Raw genomic sequence first — 19991 nt, 5'->3', positions numbered from 1 at the left:
CCCTTGCCTGGAAAACAGACTGTCTTTCCTGTATCTAGGCAAACCCTCTCTCTTAGTCAAGGTCAAGCCGTGGTGTCCTTTCTACGTTTGCCGTCAGTCTGGTCTTTGCTGGAGCTGTTGTGGTACGTTCCAGCACCCTTCCTGGCCTTGTTCGCGCCACGGCTGACATATGGAGATGCTGGGGATGACTTATCATGCCTCAATAAATCCATTTCCTGTTTAGACTGGCCAGAACTAAGCCATACTGTTTGCAATGAAGACTGCTCCAGACTGATACATTTGGCCTCATTAACATGCATCGTTAAAAGGATCCCCTTTTAAGACCTTGGTCTTTTGTTCCTTGAGTTGAGAAGCCAGGCAAATATTTTAGGAATATCGCACAAAGGCAAATTCCCATGCCTGGGCCCCAGGGGCACATGCTAATTTCCACACGACTTGATAGTTTAACTTTTGTGTCCATTCTCTTTTCTCTTATTTTCTCCTTGTAGCACTAGTTGGGAAAGTTTGTGGGAATGAAAATTCCATCTTGATCCCTGTGCATTTCTTTATGCTTTCCCATCTTCCCACATTCAAATGCAGTCGGGTGTGATTCCTACCACGAGTCTTTGCCGCTCCTTCCCCCTGCGGTGGTTCCTTGTGTCTCTTTTCCTCCCTTTTCTTCTGGCCTGACCTCTTCCCCACTTACTTTTACCTGCTTTTCCTCTTGCCGTATCTTTTTCTTTTCTGTCGTGGCCACTGGCTCAAACCCCTGCAATCCCCGATGTTTATTTTCTGGGTAGCAGGTGGGCTCTCTCTAAAAGAGACAGAGGGAGCGAGTTGGTTAATTCTGGACTAAGTAAGAAAGCAGGAGGGACAGAGAGGGAGCAGGCTGTCCTCAGTGATGAGTCAGCCCTGCCAGGCACATGGCCGCTGGGGGAGGGGGCTCCAGGCCAGGGAATCGGGTTCAGACACACTCTGGGGCTGCTCTCTCGGGGCGAGACCAGCAGCACAGTGTAGTTGTGCGAAGGGCACAGATGTCTCCAGCTTGCATAGCATCTAAGATGTCTGAGTATCTCTGGGGACCGGTGGTCCCGGATCCTGGTTGAGACCGATGCAGACCCTGGGAGGCCAGGCTGGACGTTCTCCTCAGGGTGTCCAGGGGAGGCAGCCCCCTAGAGCTTGAGCACAAAATAGAAAACCAGGCAGGAGCCTGGACATCTGAGCTGAGTACAAGAGAGAAGTGGGGTGCCCCCGACCCAGGACAGGGCACTCCAAGGATGCACGCGCTCCAGCTCAGCAAGAGCCCCCCAGAGCCATGGGGTGGGCTCAGAGTGGAGGTGGGCAGAGACTGCGATAACCGAATAGATCCAGAGGTCAGCCCCTCCAGCAGCGACTCAAAACTTTGAGCGTGCACCACAATCACCCCGAAGCCTTTTTCAAACAGAGACCGCTGGCCCCGCTCTTGGAGCTTCTGATTTAGTGCATCTGGGGCGAGACCTGGGAATCTGCATTTCTGACACATTCCTAGGTGGGGCTGGTGCTGCTGGCTGGCAGCCACACGTGGAGAACCATTAACCTAGGCATTTTCTCACAAGGAGCTTTCCAACCCTCGCAGCGTGTTAGAATCAGCTGGGGAGGTTAAGGACTCCATAGCGATTTCCGCTTCCGGCTAGGGGCAGCCCATTGCTTCTGCAACTAGAACAAAACAGGCACATTACACAAAATCATGTTTTTAAAGGCATCAGAGAGATGTGGACGCAAGGAGGGCTAGTGGACCTGAAATTGCAGAGAGGGAAGAACCCTCCCTTGGTGAGATGAGCCATTCTGCAGCATCCCGGGTGTACCTGGCCCCACACCTGGCCGGTGAATTCAGAAACCCCGGGACGCAGAACACAGTGTGGGCACCAGTGTTTTTAGCAGCTTCCGGGTTGCTCTGAGGCACAGCCCGGGTTGGGAACAGGCTGTTCTGCGGAGCACTGTGCTCACACTGCAGGCAGGAGCAGTTGGCTGCACACGCGGGATCCGCGCAGGCGACGGGCTCTGATTACGCACAGGCTGCCGGGGAGGACGCGGAGCGAACAGGCATCTCCTGCGCAGTCTGCCAGGGGACGGCGTGAAGGGCAGGGCATCTGGGCGTCTGTGCTCACTCCGGCTTTGGGGACATGCGCTGAGGTCCTTGACTCTGACTGTCCCAAGCAGATTGAATCCTTGCCCTGGCCCCCTCTTGGTTGTGGGCGAGCCACCACATGAATTACTGTTCATTATTCACAGATCTGTCTCCCCTACTCATCCCTGCACCCCGCCATTCCAGCACAGGGCTTAGCCAAGGATAGGTGTTCGGTAAGCGTTTGTTGACTGAAGACCTGTGGTGTCAGTTCTGGCTCCACGCCTCCAGCTCAGTGGGTCTCAACTGGGATGGGCTTTGTCCCTCCGCCCCCAAGGGGATATTCAGCAATGTCTGCAGATGTCACTGGTTGTCACAACTGTGGGGGGTGGGGGAGGTGCTGCGGGCGTCAGAAGATAGAGCTGGGACGCTGCTCAGCATCCTACAAAGCACGGGACAGCCCCCACACAAAGAATCGTGGGCCCCAGATGTCTGCAGCGCCGTGGGCGAGAAATCCTGCTCCAGCCGCCCTCCGGGCAAGTCGCGCATGAAGCTTCTCGTCTCCGCTGCCTCTGACCGTGAGGCTGGAGGCTCCTGTGGGTCAGGCCAGTGCAACCCCTTCTGTTCCCTTGACCCTTTCCTAAGGGTTTTCCTGCTGCTCCTTGGGCGATATTAATATTTGTGGTATCAGTGTTCTGAGCGATGCACGTAGTGACGGGCTTGGCCCTGAGCACAGGCGGAGAGCTGGGCGGTGGATGATACGAGGGAGCCCTGCATGCTCTCAGGGGCTGGGTTGCCTCGAGGCTCTGCCACCTTTCAGAGAAGCTGTGCTCCCTTTCTCAGCACCCTGCCTCTGCTTCTCAGACTGTGACAGCCTGCCCATCCCTTCGTCCCTCGTCTGAATCGTCTGCCATGACTCATTCCTCACGGGAAGACAAACAGAGCCCTTGACTCCAATAAATGTGTAAAACAAACAAACAAAAATAACAAAGCACTCATTCCCAGAAAGGGAGGGAGGAGGTGAGGTGGAGGTAGCAGTTTCCCACTATCATATTATACGAACGTGGTGAATGAGTCAGATCAGCTGCCTAACACCCGGCAAGGCATGGAAAGGGGTGAGAGGGTGAAGGTGCGTGCAGTGAAGGACAAGGAAGTCTGGGACCAAATGCCATGCATGGGCCAAATGCCATGCAGAGGCAGCTGGAGGGGCAACCCTATATTCTGAGAGGTAGACTGGGGTCTCTGTGAGCAAGCCCTGGCAGCAGACAGTGCTTTAGGCACACCATGTGGATAAGCTCATGCAATCCTCATAACCCCATGAGATAGGTTCTATCAGTGACACCTGTATCAGTCAGCTAGGACCTGAATAATGCTATGTAACAAGCATCCCCACACAATTTCAGTGGCTGAACACACCACTGAACACACCATCTCCCTAATGTATCCGCAGCTCAGCTGAGAGTGAGCAGATCTAGCCTGGGCTCATCTGGGCATTCATGTTTGCGCCAGGCCCTCTTTTTCTCCATAAACTAGCTGGCCAACTGGAGCTAGTTTTCCCCCCATAGCCATGGGAGACATGCAAGAGGGCAAGCAGAACTTCACTAGCTCATTTCAAGCTTCTACTGTGTCACATCTTCTCATATTGGCTAAAGCGAGGCACATTGCTGAGTCTCAGATCAAGAGAGGGCGAAGTACACTCTGCTCCCCAGGAGTTCAAAGCAAGTTATAGCCTCGAGCCAACACTGATGGGGTGGGGAAGTGTACTTCTCCCATGAAGGTTGCAGGGAAGCAGTGTTGGGAATGAATATTTGCCAAACAATAAGCTAATCTGCCACATTTTAAATATGTAGAAACTGAGTCGGGCAAAGGGATTGAGCAATTGGCTTTAGACCACAGAGTAAATGACTGGCAGGGATGTGAACCCAAATGATGTCTTCTGAGAGCCTACACTGCATGGTACACTCTGTACTACGCCGTACTAGACCCACCACACCCCACCCCTTGCTATCTGTTGCTGCCTGTGGTAGAAAGTGTCCAAGATAGTCCCCAATGACCGTCACCTCCTGTACTCATGCCTGCTATGGACTGAAAGTTTGTGTCGCCCCAAATCCATATGTTGAGTCTCTAATCTCCAATATGATGGCATTTGAAGGCGGAGTCTTTGAGAGATAATAAGGGTTGGGTGAGATCGTGAGGGTAGAGCCCCCATGATGTGATTAGTGCCCTTATAATAAGAAAAGACCAGCACTCTCTCCTGTGTCTCTCCGCCATGTGAGAAAACAGCAAGCAGGCGGCCATGTGCAAACCAGGAGGAGAGCCCTCACCAGGAACTGAATTGGTTAGCATCTCGATTTTGGACTTCTCAGCCTCCAGAACTGTGAGAAATCAATCTCTGTTGTTTAAGTCACCCAGCTTATGGTATTTTGTTACGGCAGCCCCAGCAGACTGAGACAACACCCTCGCGTGGTCTCTCACATTGAGTATGGCCGACCTTTGTGACCAGCGGAATTCTAAGGATGTGATGATATGTGACTTCTGAGGCTGAGGCATTTCAGGGTTCCCCTTTGGTGTCTTGGATCCCTCACTCTGGGAGAACCAGCTGCCATGTGGCGAGGCTGCTCCGGCAGTGGTGTGGAAAGGCCTATGGGGAAAGGAATGGAGGCCTCCCTCTAACAGCCAACACTGACTTGCTGGCCGGTGAGTGAGCCTCCTTGAAAGCGAGTCCTCCAACGCAGCCGAATCTTCATATTCTTTAATCCCAGTATTTAAGTCCTCCAGCTGAAGCTCTGGATATTACGAATCGGTGATGCCATTCCTTCTGCTCCCTGTCTGCACTCCTGGCCCAAAGACACTGTGAGATGGAATACATGATTATGGCTGTTTTAAGCACTACATTTCAGAATGGTTTAACATGCAGCAATCGATAGTGAATACTCAGCCCTTCTGCAGTACTAGAGATGTCACGCTGCACCAAATGGCAGAGCTGAAGTTTGGACTGACCCCTAATCCAGTGGAGTCACGCTACGTTGCCGCATGAGCACAGATGAGGACTCGGGGGCTGGTAAGAGGCACGGAATGCCAGGCGCTGCACGGCCAGTGCATGGTGGGTCTGAAATAGACAAGGCATCTTGCGATGTTATCCTGGCTTAAGATGCTGGAGGCTTAGGAGTCAAGGTTAGTCATGGGACTGTGACGGCACTTCCAGGCTGTCTCCAGGGGAAGACATAATGACTTCCCCCTAGAACACTTCCTTCCGCAGCTTGCCTCCCAATCTGTAGTGGAAAATAGCTCCAGTCTGACACACGCTTCTCCTCTCTACAGGGCCGCTTCCTAGACGCGGAAATAGTTCTGATTCTACTCGTCTGTGTTGTCTCAGATGAGAGCTTCAGGTTCCATCTTCCATTCCAATTTGGCCTTCACTTTAGTGAGGTAAATCCGTCCCTCATTAGCTCTTGGCCATACTTGCAATTTCCACTTACAAGACAGTTCTCGTCTATACAGTCCGTAACAGACAGTAAAGAAACATGAAGACACCACCTTCCCACCCCAACCCCTACGCGGAAGGTAAGAATACCCTATAGGCTTTTTATAATTTTTAAGCTAGTAAACCAATGCCCGCCTGCAATAACACGGAAACCTGATCGTCTCGTCAAGGATTCTGGAAGCTGGGGAGGGAGGCAAACTGTTCCAAACATCCCGTAATTTCAAGAGGCCCTTGTGTGTCACTTGAATCCATCTCCACCGTTGGCTTCTCTGTCCCTGGGGTGGTCTGGCAGGCGGAGTCAGGCACAGCTCCCTGGGAGGGTGACAGATGCCGGGCACAAGTGCCCCGGACGTGTCCTGTGGGAGCTGCACTTGCCAGTGGTCCCGGCGCAGAGTGAAGGACGATTCCCTTGGTCCAGGAGATCAGGCTGGGGAGGCGTGAATGGGGGCCGCACCTTTAGCGAGATGAGTCAGGGGCTTCATCGTCTCTGGAAGAAATGGTTTAAACTAACAGATCCTCATGTCTGTGATTTCCTTGGCCTCCAGACCCAGCCACAGGGCCAGGTTTCCGGAGTGAGCAGTGTGATTCTCGGCCTCCCACACAGGCGGCGAGGACACATGATCTCCATGTGTGTTCTTCCAGCTGAAGAGGAAAAAACAAGCCCCGGCACACATGATGGGCACGTGCACCCCACACACATGTGGTTAGAATGTTTTCTGTTTCAGACGTACGATGAATGTTCAACAACCTGGGATTTAACATAAGACACTTCAGAGGGTCCTAAATTAAATTCAAGAGGTTCCCAGGTGAGAAAACCAACCTTAAAACATTCAGGCCTCAAATATTTGAGGGGAAAAAACATATAACTATACAGCTATCATTCAGTGTGTTATTTTAACACTAAACATATGCCCTTGTTATGTAATAAAATCATGAGTTTACACTTAGGGACACTTACTGTGAACTAAGAATCTCACATTCATTGACTCGCATAATCTTGCAAATACCGGATAATATGGATATTACCAGATAATACCGATGTTAGCATATGTACTCACAGAAAAATTACATAACTTGCCCAGTGCAACACGACCAATAAAAAGCCCCAAGAACTGTCCAATTCCAAAGCCCAAGTTCTTCCACATGGTTGGATACTGTCTCTTTTATAAGAATATACTTGTGTTTATTTGTATAATGCCTTAAAATGCATTGCAATAGATGTGCTTGAACTTGTTAATGCAATGAGTCATCATTAATGCAAATTAGAGTCCCTGCCTTTTTTGTTTGTGTGTGGCAGTTTTATTTCCAACATATTTATTCTTCAAGGCTCAGTTCACATATCACTGACTGTGAGAAGCTTTCCCCACACCCCACCAGGGCTCAGCCCTGCTTTCTATATTCTACTACACCTTACGTTCGTCCTTATTGCAGAGCTAACATCTCCTTGCCTGTGGTTGTCTGCCGGAATCTTCTTTTAAAAAAAAATCTCAACTCATATAATTTGTCTGCAATAAAACGGGTAGCCTTAGGTGTCCTGTTGGGTGGGTTCTGATAAACATACATGTCTGTATACACCGCCCCCGCCCCGTCCCAATCGAGATGTGCAACCTTTCCATCACCTCTTCCGTCCCCTTGCAGCCAGTGCCCTTCTAGCAACCAGCAGCCTGAACCCAGCTGCATGTGCTGAACTCATCTCCGACTGCAGGCATCTGATGGATTCTGCGTCTGTCTTCCCGTTCCGGTTGGTGCCGCTGGACTCCTGCCAGCGGCCCGGGCTCCGAAGCACAGAGCCTTTCCTGTCATAGCTCTTTCCGCATCCCCAACACGCAGTTCTCGATCCGCAGACTTCTGCAGCATCTGTGTTCGAGGTCGAGGCCCCACACCAGGGAGTGAGTCATTTTCCCCAGCGAGTCAACGCCACCTCTCCGTACCTCTCCTCCGACCCCCTTGTCTTTCTGACCGCTGCCCCAGGTCTGTCCTCGGCGCCTTTTAGATCATTATTCCCCAGCGAGGTCTGGTCTGGCACCTCCTCCTCTTCCACACCTCAGCCCCCACCTGATCCAAAACACAAGCTACAGAGTCATGTCTCTCCTCAGGACGTTTTACAACCTGCCTTTTCTAAATTCCTGCACCTGCTCCCATGAGCCCTAAACCCCAGCCATCCCTGGCAACGTGCCTGTTCCAGAAGATGCTTGTTTCCTTCTAACTCCTGCCTTTGCCCAGGCCGTGCCCTCTGCTTGCAGCGTCACTCTTTCTGCCTCTCGGGAAATCTCGCCCACCTTCAGGGCCCTGTTTAAAGGTGCAAAACTCCTCTGCGAGGTCTTCCGAGGTCCTCTCCATCCTTCGCTTACCCATTTACACATGTTGTCCTGGCGCTGCTGGCTTGCATTCACAGGTACTGTGCCTGTTTCCCCGTCTGTGTGCTGGCCACATTGTTAGCCCCACACCAGGGCGGAGTCCATGTTGTGAGAATAGGGGAGAGAATGTTCTTTCAGGAAGAATAGTGGAGTTTGTTCTGTCTGTTTTTATATTGCGGATACATGGGTAATCATGTTTCCTTCTTTACATAGGCTTCTGGGAAGCTCGAGCCCAATTATAGGGCCCTTCCCTAACAAGCAGAGACCACAGGATGAATTCTGTGTGCTGATGGTTTTGCTGTATTTTCTCTCTTATTTTCTCGACACCCATATTTCTTCTTCTGTTTTTGTCTTCTAGATGGGTTTGACCACCATTGCTGCCCATAGCAGGCACTCAGTATATTTGTTTACTGAAACAATTCAATGATTTGATTGCAATTCGACAGAAAGAACAACCAAGAAAGTTCTTCAAGGACGGTTATCTGATTCATCTTTATGCCTGTCCCCCTGCCTCCGTAATCCAGTACGCGGCACGGCACAGAGTAGGAACTCAATAAACGTGACATTGTATTGAATTGAAAAAGTAGAGAAGGGGGCAGATGAGAGCTCGGAATCATCTGTGCACAGTTGCAGTAAATTTCCGGAAACAAACGTGTTTCTCTTGTGGGGTTATTATAAAGGCATGGGCATTGAGCAAACACTGAGAAGGAGAGGAGACTTATTTTGGCCTTTAAGAAGTGCCGCTGCACTCGGAGCGTCACGGAGCTCTGCTGAGCCCGCCAAGGCAGGGGCTGCGGCCGGCGCGGAGCGCGTGAACGCGGCATGAACGAGTGCCTCGGGAGCCTCCTGCTCCTGGGGGTCTGGCGGAAGGCTGGTTGCTTCTGTCACCACAGGGGGAACGGACAGGATGAAATTAGTGGCTCCTTAGCTGTGTTTTCATATGCTCACAACAATCCCGTCACACCGAAACGTGAGATTCCTGCCTTCGTGAAGAAAGCAGGTAACCAGGACGGCACAGAAAATGGAAGGGCGTTCCTGCGTGAAGCTTGCTCCTCCCGGTTACGGCAGCTGCCTTCACTCCCCGCTTCTTTCTCACCTCCAAAGAGACCTCACCGTCATCTCCCCGTAAGTCTCTCTGATTCTGTGTGGTCTCCCCACACCTCTCGGGTGTCTCTGTGCATGTCTCAGATGCGGCCGCCAGCGCCCTGTCCTCTGACTCCGCAGGGGTGATCTTCCCGGCTCAGGGCTCAGGCAGAGGGGACCTCGGGCCTCCTTTGATCGGCAGCGCGCCCCTGCTGCCAGCTGCTGAGACGGCTGCCACTGTGGGGGTGACAGGCTCGCCCCATCAGTTCACGAGGGCGGGTGAACGGCTGGCCAGCAGCACCCCCGGAAACGAATCTCATTGACTCTGGAGCCACTCAGAGGGGTACACGGGTTTTGGTCACAACACTTTTGTCAACTGATCAATACATAACCTTGTTTTATGAGTGTTCTTGTTTGAAGACACCTAATTTAACATACAATGTTGATTGATTATGGTTGAGCTCGTGGCCAACAGCGCTACAGCTCGTATCTGGATGAAACGTGTCTGATATGCATTTTCTCTGGAAGGCACATCATAGCCTCCCTGTGCTAGGAACAGCCACCAGGACCTCAGCCTATGTTTGGGGGCCATTCTGAATATCGAAAACACAAATAAAAAGCACAAAAATGTGGATAACATGGCACTTCAGTAAGCTCAAAAAAAAAAAAAGACTTGTTTAGAGTAACGAGAGCTGAGACAAGAAAGGAGAGAGTCACCTTGTTTGACCCCTGCTGGGAACATGCATGTCAAGTGACTCAAATGACTCAAAAATTTTCACCCCTCTGTGCACATCCAAGGATGACTGCGGAAGTGCCACCTGCTACGGCTCACCCCCTTATCCAGCTGCCATCAACCACAGCACAGGAATGTCGCTTTTTTTTTTTTTATTTTGATGGATTAACACTCTTTTTTTTACCTGTGAGTATTCCCTGTCTCTCTTCTGCACAGAATGAAGGCTGCCTCCAGAGCTGGCTCTTCAAGATGTCTGGGGCGGAGCTCGAGAGGGCTCTCCTCGAGTCCCGACCAGTGCAGGTGTAAAGGGATCGTAAGCTCCTAAGGGCTTCCCTACTTAGACGCAAATATTGGCAACCACTAGTATCGGTAAAGTCGGGCTTGTTCCTTTCTGTTGTGAATGCACCGGCTGTTCGTAAGTCCTCGCACTGACTGCGGATCCTTTGACAAAGCCACCCGAGTCTCAGATGTAGGATCTCTGTCTTCCCTTCCCTCAAAGCTGGCACAGGGCTTTGTCACGTAAGTGGCTATTCAATTAAATAAAATTTGAAAACTTCGATGAGCGATACCATTAATTAGAAGGTACTTTCTTTATTCTGAACAGAGTTATGCCAGAGACACACTGGTCTGTTTGCTGGAGTTTTCTCATTTCTTGAATATACATACATGTAATTGCTTTTGGAGGAGGACAAGATAAGGATAATTCATCACTTAGCTTGAGTTTGTTGCCCCTCTGAGTTAGCTAGCTCCTCGCATCTGTGTCGGAGCTGAGGCCTGTGAGATGAGCAGAACTCCTCGGATCCCAGGATGGGCCCACGCTGGGCCCGTGCAAGAGGCAGCAGGCTGCACACACAGACAAGATATTAGCCAGTGCGGCGTGAACGCAAAATGAAATGCTAAGTCCTCTGCTAACTGGACTTTTCTCCATCGAGGGGACCCCAGAAACACCTTAAAACTGAGTGCCCAGCCATGACAGGATGGGATAGATAAGGCACAATGATATGCCTGTGACTTGCCTTCATAAATATTCACGACTCCTGTAGCTTGTTAAATATGCATATTTGACCACCCCTCTCAGTGTAAAATCCTGTGGCCTTGGTCTCTTCTTGGAAGCACACGTGCCCACCTTCTGCCCCAGGGCTCGGCTCCCCACCCTGTTGGAATGGCCACCCAGGAGGTTGCTACCCTTTTTGAGAAATAAAGCTCTTTTTTTCCCCAAAGTATAAACCTCTTTAATTTTAATTTTTTTATTAGCTAATAGTAGCATAGATGTTTCTATTTGTATCTTTCTCAACATGCATGTATGTGTTTTGTGATCAAGAGTAGCCCACTGTTTGGCACTGATGGGTTAATTGGTGTGACCGGGGTCCTTCCCCACCCCCCGCAATTCCTCTCCTGGGCAGCCCAGGCAGGTGGCTATTTTTGGCAGCTGCGCTTGGCTGATGGCTCCCCTGTACCTTCAGGTCCTTATGAAAAGTGACTCTGTGCAAAAAGACATCCAGCTACTGCGTGCTCCGGGCTTACTGGGGAGGCTGGGGGCTGGGCTGTGGAACCGAGCCAAGTGGAACCGCCCCGCCTGACCTTGAGTCGGTTTGCTGTGTGTCTCTCTCACCGGAAAATCTCCAAGGAGTCCTTCACTTTGGACACTGTAACCTCATATCAAACAAAGATTTCTTAATAAGAAGAACCAGCAAAATGTTGCCTTTAGCTTAGGCAACCTATCACGCGGGTTTCTTGGGAGTCGCTTGGTATTTCTTCTTTGCTGACTGCGAGTAGTGATGGAGAACACAGAGCCAGAGGGTGGCAGAGCTACTGGGGACTCTGGGGACACAGCCAAGCTTTTCTTACCCTCCCCCACCTTTTTTGTTGTTGTTTCAAAGCAAGCTTTGCCCCATGAAGGCTGCTGGCCGGTGGGGTAGAGGCAGGTCGTGGCATCTCCATGGAGGGTGTAGGTTACAAAATAGCCCCGAGGACCCCGAAGGCTTGTGGGACGTTGCACAATAAAACCCAGGACCCGTTAGGCACCCAGTGGGTTTGGGTTTCGCTTCCTGTACATTTCTCTGAAAAACTTGCCAGGTTATCGACAGTTATCACCACCTTGCAGAATTTACGAAAGCTTCTAAGCAGCCATCTGTACATCTCTCTGCTTTGTTTCTTCCTGTTTTGCCTTAACAAAATTTCTCTTGCATCCAGGACTCCTTGTGCTCCTGTATTTGCAAGTGTGTTCATAGTTTCAATAACGAAACCAACACATCACCTGGGGTAAAATTAAAATTCCGGGGAAGGTAGGCAGTTTTGCTGGATGGGATCCTTCAGAAAATGTGCAGATAAAACAAGGACCAGCTCCTTTTCTTGAGTCTCCTGGAGCTAAGAAATCATTATATGTGCATGGCTTGATGAGAAGTGACAGGGACAGAGGTGGTATTTTAGATGCTCAGAAACGAAAGCAAGTGCGCATAGTGTCTAATGCAAATTAATACCCACACAATAAGAAGCATGTATGTAACTACAATGAAAGAATTATGTTTAGGAAAAAATTTGCCAAGTTAGCAGATTTCTATCTCAAGAATGTAACAAAAAAATTTCTTACATGGAGGATTTTTTAAAGTAAAAAAATAAAAATCACCTCTTAAGAAAAGACAGGAATGTGATTCCTCAGTTCAAGGTATTTACATTTTGAGTTTTTGCTCCTACCTTGCAAGAAAGGATTGTGCCAAGAAAGCATAAATGCGGAGAACAGAAAGGGTGTTTATATTTTTAATCCCTGATGCGGGAGAGAGAAGAAACTAGGAAGAAAGGGTGTGTAATTAACTCCTGAGTGTGTACGTGGAGCCCAGCGTGGCCTGGGAGGCGAGCTTAGGGCTGGCAGGTGGATACTCTTGCGTGCAGAATGCTGCAGTGTGACTACGTGCATCAGTGATGGGTGTTGACCCCTTTAGACAAGGTGCGTCTCTGGCTTTCTGCTATTTCTGCCAATAGATGTATAAGAATAGGCCCAGCGCCAGAACAAGAGGGGGTTCATCGTGTTTCCAGGAGGAGTTTGTGTTGTTCGCAATTTCCTGGAACAAACAGAGTGATGTTAGACAGAGAGTGGGTCTCAGACTGTGGGTGTGCCCCCGACACCCATGGTGTGTGTTACAAAGGCAGCCTCCCAAGATCTCACCCTGGAGCTCTGGTGCTGGAGCTGGGCAGACTCAGGTGGCTCCGGGTTCAGTACAGGTAGTTCCAGGCCCCCACTCTGAGAAACGCTGGATGAAAGAGGACAAGTGCGGGGTCACAATCCTTCACCGTCACAGCTCATTCCTTGCAACCCACCATGCTTAGCCGTGTTCAAACTCAACGGCAAGTGATTTCGTTATATTTTCAAGTAAGAGACAACCTGATTTTTGTGAAACGTACATTTTTTGGCCACAGGACAACTCCTCAGTTCTTTTTGGCTGTTTTACAAATCAATCAGGAAATGTATGGCAGGAATAACAAAAAAGGAAGGTCGACTTGGAAAAAAAAGTATACTGCATGTTTTCACTGTATAGACACTGACAGTGTAAATAAGAAAGGAAAATGTTGGCCATTGAGAAAAGCAAAAGTGCTTAAAATATTTATTCTAATCCGAAAAGTATGAATGGTTTGGGCAATTGGTTACAGCATCGGCCTTGTGATTTGGGAAATATTTTCATGTATCATCTATCTAATTATATAAAAGATCAGCTGGTACTTCATGTGTACGTAGAGCCAGCTTCGCGGCTGCCCCACACTCAGACAGACGGCCTGCGCTTGGGGCCTGACGCTCCGCAACCTCCTCATCGAAATTCTTCACCATAGTGTCTTCGAGTCTGTGGTTTTGAAGGTGACATCTGAGGGGATAATGGGACATGAGCCTGGGGCTTGTGGGCCCCACCCAGCCACCTCCCGGTCTCCCAGGTGGGCTCTTTGTGTCCACCTCCCAGCCCCCAGCCCCCACACAGTGGCCACGGCTGCCCTCTGTCCCCTGGCGGGTCATCTGGCCTGCCTTGCACATGACTTGAGTCGTGGGTGGGAGCCAGGGAGCCTGTGAGGGGCCACCCTAGCCCTGGGAGTATCCCTGTGCCCAAAGAAGTCAGGCATTAGAAATAAAAGACAGCATGACAGGTCGAGAGGGGCTGCGGAGGGGAAAAGGAAAAAATCTTTCTTTTCCTGCTTTTGAACAAAGGACCCCACATTTACATTTTGCACTGTGCCCACGAATCCTGCAGGTGCTCCTGGGTGTCAGTCATGTATGAGCACATCTCTCCACGCCAGGGCTCCGGATGCAGGTCTGAGACCGCGGAGGAGCCCCACAATCAATTCACGCGGAAAGATCCGCACGGCCAATTTCTCATCTGAAATTCCTAACTCAGTTCTATAATTGTTGTAGAATAAATTAAAAAAAAAATCCATGGATAGGCAGAGTGCAGTAGCTCATGCTGTTATCCCAGCACTTTGGGAAGCTGAGGCAGGAGGATCACTTGAGGTCAGGAGTTCGAGCCAAGCCTGGGCAACATAGTGAGACCTCCTCTCTAAAAAAGAAAAAAAAATATATTGGGCATGGTGGTGCATGCCTGTCGTCCCAGCTACCAGGCAGTCTGAGGCAGGAGGTTCGCTTGAGCCCTGGTGTTTGAGTGAGCTATGATCACATCACTGTACTCCAGCCTGGGAGACAGAATGAGACCTGGTCTCAAAAAAAAAAAAAAAAAAAAAATCCATGGATGCTCTATTTATTTTTAAAAACAGCTATTCATTGTTTGTTTTCCCCAGTACAGCCCTGTGCGGGGACAAGCAGTTGGATGGAATCATGCCCGACGGCTCCCAATGCAGAAGTGACAAGTTGTCCCTGACCCGGCCACACCTTGTTCCTCATATGTGGGCCACTCCTCTGGTGTTTGAAGAGACGGCTTCAGCAAAGAAAGAGATCACATGATCCCAAAAGACAGGAACCTGTATTTGGCCAGTGACTAGGCAGGATGGAACTCAGGAGGTGCCCCACGGACCAGCTAGCAGCCAGCAGCCAGCAGCGGGCACTCTTGAAAGGATGCTCTGTGGCCACAGTGGTGATGAGACATGCATGGCCCCGATGCCTGCTCTGGGCTAATTTCGGTGAACTCATTACCATGCTCTGGGCCAACTGAACTGTGTCTTTTTTCCAGGTTGTTATTCTTCCAATGGGTCTTCTAAAGCCATTCTCTTCAAGTACCTCAGAGAATAGGCATGGTACTCTCAGCCCAGCAAAGCGGGGTCCGGTCAGCATTACATAACTGGTTGGAAAATATTTTGAAAAAAAATATTTTTTCATGTAGTTAAAAATTAGCAAAGCAGAAACACATTTCTGTGTACTCTTAAATCAGTGGTTCTCAACTGGGGGCAGTTTTGCCCCCACCAGCGACATTTCGCAATGTCTAGAGACAATTTTGGTTTCACAACTGGGGGTGCTTCTGGCATCTAATGTGTGGAGACCAGGGATGTTGTGAAACATCCTACAATGCACAGGGCAACCCCCACAACAGTTAGCAGTCCCAAGTGCCAATAGCGTCCAGGTTGACTGAAATGGAAAAGTGTATTTTTAAAGCGTTACCCAATTCTATCCTCCTGCAATAAGCTAGCACTATTTCTTCCCCAGGAGAAGCTTCCATGAATCAGAATTCAGAATGTTAGCTTATAGGAGAATGCCTCCCAAAAGGTGATCATGGATTTGTCTCTATTATAAAATAAACATGGAGTTCTTAAAATGTTCTCAATGGGAACAGAGTGAAGAAATGCAGCCCTGCCTTGGGCGTGCGCAAAGGGCTGGATTATGAATCTCCAACCTGGCCTGCGCATTGTGGTCTCTCGGCTACATCCCAGACAGTGGAATCCTGCTCGCTGGCCGTGGGACTGGGTGGCAGGAGTTTGCAGAGCTCGCTCAGGCGGGTCGGGCTGGAGAAGCACCGGGCCTGCGTCGTAGGTGTGGGGGGAACAGGGCCCCTGCTCAGGATGGCAAGAAACAAGGCCCGCAGTCTGTCCCCTGGACGGACTCTGGATTTGCAGTGGGAAAGAACGAGAGTTAGATGGGACCCAAGAGGACAGTAATGCCAAGTAGCAGGAGGAGGGACGGATGTGCAGACCAGGCCATTGGCAGGAGCCAGGCACGCGTCATTCCCAGGCCAGGCTGACAGCACATCAGTGACGGCCCAGGCCGTGGGTCTGCGAGGAGTCGGCCTTCATTTCGAAACAGTTTTAACCCAAAGCCAAAGGGGCAACCTCAGGCCCAAATGAGAAAGACCCCCCGCCCCCTCCGCTGCAGACTAGACACGGGCTGAGGAAATCGGGGCTGGGTGGAGGTCACAGCAGGCAGTGACTCGGGGCTATGAGGACAGTCCTCTGCGTGAACCAAGCTGATGGACCTCTGTGCAAATCCGCAGAGAATCTGGACTCCCAGGAGTAATGACTGTGCAGTCGGAGCTCTTGCTGGGAGCCCATGTGGGCTGGGACCGAAACTGCACGCACGGGATTGGTAATGTGGAAGACGAAGACATCAGGAGAAGGGGGGAGAGGAGGCAGGAGTGAGGTCTTCTTCATTCACCACTGGGAATTCTCCTTCCGGCTTAGCCGGGAGTCACCTACGAGAGGTGTTTACCAGATGAAGAGACTGGGGGCTTTACTGCAGCTGAGACCAGCGTCTCTCCACCCTGGCACTATGGACATTTGGGGCCACAGCATTCTCTGTGGGGCCGTCCCGGGCACTGTAGGGTGTTGAGCAGCGTCCCTGGGTCACAGCCATTGAGTGCCAGCAGCAGCCACCCCCCACCCCGTCTGTGACAACCCAAAAATGTCTGCAGACTTTGCCTAATATCCCTGTGGGGCAAGATGACCGCTGGCTGAGGGCCACTGGTCTAGACCGATGTTTTTCAAACTTTGGAGGGGCATGTCTCAGAAATTAGTTGGTTGTGTATTCAGTTGAGTGGGCGTGACTAATGTTGAAAAAAAATGAAACGAAAGTGGATAAGGAAGAGTTTGTCGCATACAGCCAGGGTAAGGATTATTTCTTGAGCATTGTGTCACATTTTGGTCACGTGGGTATGTGTGGGTAGGTCCCATGTTTTGATGTGAAATGTACTTCTTACCGAGGATGGGAGTTTTCTGGGGGAGAAGAAACCGCAACACAGCTCAGCTAAGTTAGGTGAGGCCAGTTGAAGCAGCCTGAGGGGTAGCCGGGGAAGCGGGGGTGAACCGCACTATCGCCAGTGAGATCGTATTGTAGGGTCCGTGGGAAAGGCGGTGGAACACACCATGGCAAGGATGCTCTGGTGCAGAGTGTCTTGGGAACTGGCAGGGAGACAGGAAAAGCTAGGACTGAGACAAACGTATATACAAAGCAAGGAGGCCTTGGACCCGGTGGGAAGGCAAAGAAACAGTCTGGCAGGGAAAGCGTCTGTCTGACACAGATTTACTCCAGCACGTGCCAGTTTTAGAGTGATCTATTCAGAAGGTATTTTGTCTTTAATAGGCCTATGTTAAGGGCCTTTTTTCACTTAGAGGCAGTGCCTGCAAAAATGATCTGTTATACTGTAACGTTAAAAAAACTTTATTGAGATAAAATTTACATGTAAAATTCACCCATTTTACCTGTATAATTCATTGTTATATTTTTGGTAATTGATAGAGCTGTGCAATCGTGATCACAGTCTAATTTTAGAACATTTCCATCACCCAAAAAAGAAACCTTGTGCCGACTGGCAGTCCCCCCCATCTGTCCCTTCCCCTTGCAGGCGACAACGACTCATCTAACTTTCTGTCTCTGTAGTCTGTTCTGCACATTTCATATGAATGGAATCGTACTACGTAGCCTTTTGTGTCTTAGCATGATGTTTTCAAAGTGCACGCATGTTTTGGTACATTTCAGTATTTCCTTCCTTTTTCTGGCTGAATAATATGCCGTTGTACACACACCACATTTTACATATCCATTTCCCCATGGATGGCACTTGGGTTGTTTTCACTCTTGGGCTCTCATGAATAACACTGCTATGAGTATTCACCCAGGAGTCGATGTGGATGTATGTTTTCATCGCTCTTGGGTAGATATATAGGATTGATCACGTTGTAACACTGAAGTTATTGATTCAAAGAACAAAACCCCCACTACGTGAGTGTTCTGAAGAGATACCAGAATGGCTCTGGAGTTAGTTCTCACCATTATAAAGACATGGGAGTCAAGAGTGACGTTTTGTGAAAGGAAAGGCTGTTAGTCTCCAAGGTCTTCTTTCTATATTCAGTGCTGAAGTGTGGGAAGAAGGGAAACAATTTCCTCTAGGCAGTTTGTGTGGTGGTCACAACAGAGGGAGTCCTTCAAGCCGACCACCAATCACATATTGGGAGAACTCTTTGTAAACTCAGGCCATGAGCCTTTGAGGCCTGTGAAGTTTGTTAACAGGAGGCAACTGTTGCCTTTTGACTGTGATGCCACATCTTGTCCCACCTTATTGAGATTAGTGCCTTTCATTTAAAGTCACTCAATTTATATGTAATCAGCAATCTCCACCATCCCGCTAAAATGTGCATATGAATATAAATATAAAACACTATGTTTAGCAGAAAATATAACAGAAGGGAAACTTTCTACTTCTTATCATAAACATTTAGGCTTTGCCGGACATACCCAGAATGGGGTAGGCAGTGCTTTGGGGGAGAGAGCCTCTTCCCAGCTCCAGGATATTGGGATGTTAGCAATGCACCCCAGGCACCTGGAGCACCCCCTAGCTCACCCTCTTCTCCACTCTGAGGTCTCCAAGGACAAGATTCAGCTCTCAGACTCAGCCAGTGTTTTCTGCCTTTAACTCTAGAAAGTTTCAAATGGGAATTCCAAACAAATCCAAATGGCAACACATTTATCTCCCGTGCAGAGGAAACCGTGTTCATTTGTTGCACTGAGGGTTGTGAAGAGAAAGGTTACTTATGTAATCGCACAAGGGAGGATAACTTAGAATATAGGTCTTCAACATTAAACAAGAGGAATGTTCTGCAATAGGGGAATGGCTAATACACTCTGGCATATAAAATTCCACGTGGTGGAATTTCAAGCCTTCATTTAAAGCATGACTTTGAAAAATATTTAGTGACCTAGAAAAATATTTTTAAGGTTAGGTAACCAGATCGGAATGCTAAACTATTTGTCCAACATGAGCCTGATTTTATTATTCACCTCCCCTCCACCCTCAACTCCCATTTCTGGATGGAAAATTTTTTCCATGCAGAGAAAAACGACAGCCATGTCATGTGGGCAAATGTTAACATTCGTTTTCTCTGGCCATTTTAATTTTCTTGGACAGAACAGTGGCTGTACTTCGTTTTTTATTAGGGAGAGAAAACGTTCTTTAACATTTACGTAGTAAAGCCACAGTAAAGGGACAAAGTTTCCATCAGATAGCTTAAGAATGAACCCCTGGCATCTTAGGTAACTTTTCAAATCCTCCCCTGAGGCTTCCGAGGTCACGTTTATGGGGCATCTGATATGCAAGTGCACAGTGGTTTCTAAACCCAGACTCAGGTGAGTTCTTACTCGGGTATTTAATTAGGGGCTGGGTAGTCGGGCGGTCCTCAAACTGTTCTAGGGGAACCCTTTTGGGCGTTCCACGGAAACCCAGAGAAACTCTCCAAAGTCCACCGACAGGACAGACAGAGCTCTACAAGTTTGGGCCTGATTTTCCCTCCCCAGCCCTCCGCCTCGCGCCCTTCCCAGCAACTCCCTCCTTTACCCCCCACCCCGCCCTCTGAGGGCTGCCCGGCAGCACCGCCTCTCCGCTCTCCCCTTTCCTCTTTCAGAGCGTCCGGGGTTCCCGGGACCGCAGCGCCCCAGGAGCGCTAGACCCCCGGGGAGGGGAGGGTGAGCCTGGGCCGGGTTTTGGGCGCACACGAGACGCCGGGCGGGCCGCGTGGGGGCGGGGCGCCGAGTGCGCAGCTCTTCGGAGGTCCCCGGTAATCCTGCCCGCGCCGGGCGCCAAGCTGACCTCGCAACAAAGAACAGGTTGGGCCGCCTCCCCTCCCCCGCGCGGGAGGCGGAGGGGCCACGTGACCGCTGCGGGCCTCGCCCCGCCGTCGGGGGCCGCGAGCTGGGCCTGGGGCTGGGGCGGGGAGCAATGAGAGGAGGGCGAGGAGAGGATTGAGAGGGGGAAGGGAGGAGGGGAAAGGGAGGAGGAGGAGGAGGGAGAGGGATGGGACGAGAAAGAGGGAGGAGGAGGAGGCGGGAGGAGGAGGAGGAGA

The sequence above is a fragment of the Propithecus coquereli genome, unplaced genomic scaffold (assembly GCF_000956105.1).
Source record: "Propithecus coquereli isolate 6110/MARCELLA unplaced genomic scaffold, Pcoq_1.0 Scaffold52, whole genome shotgun sequence".
Taxonomy (NCBI): domain Eukaryota; kingdom Metazoa; phylum Chordata; class Mammalia; order Primates; family Indriidae; genus Propithecus; species Propithecus coquereli.
This window is presented reverse-complemented; position numbering follows the sequence as displayed.